The 2,090-nt window shown below is 36.5% G+C and overlaps 1 long non-coding RNA gene across 1 annotated transcript in view; it reads right to left on the bottom strand.

Annotated features, from left to right (window-relative positions):
• Positions 1-2,090, bottom strand: part of LOC128248740 (uncharacterized) — a 26,388-nt gene that overhangs the window by 665 nt on the left and 23,633 nt on the right. The window contains exon 2 of the long non-coding RNA XR_008264927.1: positions 1,025-1,133. This is a non-coding gene — a long non-coding RNA (uncharacterized LOC128248740). The remainder of the gene's footprint in view (positions 1-1,024; positions 1,134-2,090) is intronic.

The raw sequence follows: 2,090 nt of genomic DNA, 5'->3' as shown, positions 1-2,090 counted from the left end.
TAGACACACACACACACACACACACACACACACACACACACACACACACACATATATATATATATATATATATATATATGTATGTATATATATTGCTGCATTACATACAAGCACATATATATCAGGTCATCCCATAAGTTCCCAGATGTTACAGATAGGAAAATAGCCAAAGTAAATCCAAGAGCTTACAGAAGATATAGTTATCAATAGTAATGGTTAAAATATTAACGCAAGGCCAGCAATTTCAAGGCGGGGAGTTAAGTCGATTATATTGACCCTACTGTTCAACTGGCACTTACTTTATCGACCCTGAAAGATGAAAGGCAAAATCAACCTTGGTGGAATTTGAACTCAATGTGTAAGGACGGGCGAAATGCCGCTAAGCATCTTGCGCGGCGTGCCAACGATTCTGCCAGCACATCGCCTTAAGTATTGAAAAAATATTTACTGCAGTAAATACCAGTTTTGGCATTACGCCGAACTACTGTAATTAATAGTGGGTCGGAATTTTGATACAAGACCAGCATTTGTTTAGCTGATAATATCGATATCAGTATTTGTCTGGTATTTTAATTTTATCGATCCAGAAGTTTGAAAGGCAAAGTTCTCCTCGACAGACTTTGAAGTCAGAACATAAAGAAATACTGCTAGGCCTTTTGCTCGATGCCCTAACCATTCTGTCAGCCCGCCGTTTTTATCTATTTTAATAATAGCTTCTAACCTACCATACATTTTCAGCGTAGATGGTACTGCTAATATAATCACCCACAGAACCTGCCTAATATTTTTTTGTCACCTAAATGGCCGACAGAAAAAAATTGACCTTGGTGAGATGATTTGAACTCTAGCAATAAGATGAGGCCTGCTAAAATTTAAAATGCATTTTGTTCAATGTGCTACCGATTTTGCCTTATCGATTTCTGAATTTAAAACGCCAACTGCGATCTAAGCGAGACTAGAATTCACTGACGTATTATGAAGAAAGTTTCTTCGATAATATATCGACAATATGATATAAACTTACCAGGTAATACCGACAACGATAATTATCGTAAGTATTATAAACATTAGAACAGCCATAGCTGAAGACACGGCAAGTTTTATCGTCAACGAAGCTTCGGCACTCACTAAATCTGTAAAGAGAAAAATAAATCATTGCATAAATTACAAGAATATATACAATTTTGCGTTCTGGAGCTGAACGTAGAAATTTGGGTAAATTTAAGAATACAGTGAAGAAAATATACACTTAAAGATATTTTAGATTATCTGCACAGTATTAATTCTCACACCTCCGTCTGCCGATGAGAAACAGGATGCATTGCAATGGTTTCTTGTTTCATCTCCCTTGATGAATGAGTTTTTTTTAGCCGTTGTTGTTGCTTTTGTTTTGTTGTGTGGTTTTTAATTATGTATTAGCAACAGAAGGACAGTCACCATAGAATATTTAGCACCTCCAAGATTTGTGCAGGGTAGAAATTTTCAGAGAAGACATGACATTATAAGACATTGCGATACTTGCAATAGTGCCGCCTACTCCAAGAAATAGGTGGAGGTCTTAAGCTAGATAATGGCCTAAGTCAACCATCCCAAAATAGGAATCGGATATGAGCAACAAGCAAACACAGAGTTTCGTTTCTCTTACGCAGAACTTCCTTTGCAAAATGGTTTTGGTCGACCCAGGGCTATAGTAAAAGTCTAGAACCCCGAGTCGACCAAAGGTGCTGTGCAATGGAGACGAACACGAAACGAAGCTGTTGTTCAATTCAGAAAACAAAGAGCTGAAATCAGTCAAGTCAGTCGTTGGGGTGAGATTTTTTATTAACTTCAAAAAGTTAAAACAAATTTGACCTCGGTTCAATTTGAACTCACAGCAAAAGTTTTGGAACAAATACAAAATATTCTATATAAAAGACTAACAAGCAAATTAAAACACAAAACGAAATCCATGTCTATATAAGTGTGTCCGTGCGCCTTTTTATTTGTAACTCGCAACAGGTTGACATAGTGTTGATTTGTTTACGTTCCTGTAATTTGGTTTTCAGCAGAAGAGAACGATACAATAAGCACCAGACTTTAAAAAATAAGTA

The sequence above is a fragment of the Octopus bimaculoides genome, chromosome 9 (genome assembly GCF_001194135.2).
Source record: "Octopus bimaculoides isolate UCB-OBI-ISO-001 chromosome 9, ASM119413v2, whole genome shotgun sequence".
NCBI classification, from domain to species: Eukaryota; Metazoa; Mollusca; class Cephalopoda; order Octopoda; family Octopodidae; genus Octopus; species Octopus bimaculoides.
Note: the sequence above shows the minus strand (reverse complement) of the source record. Positions and strands in the feature narration are given on the sequence as shown.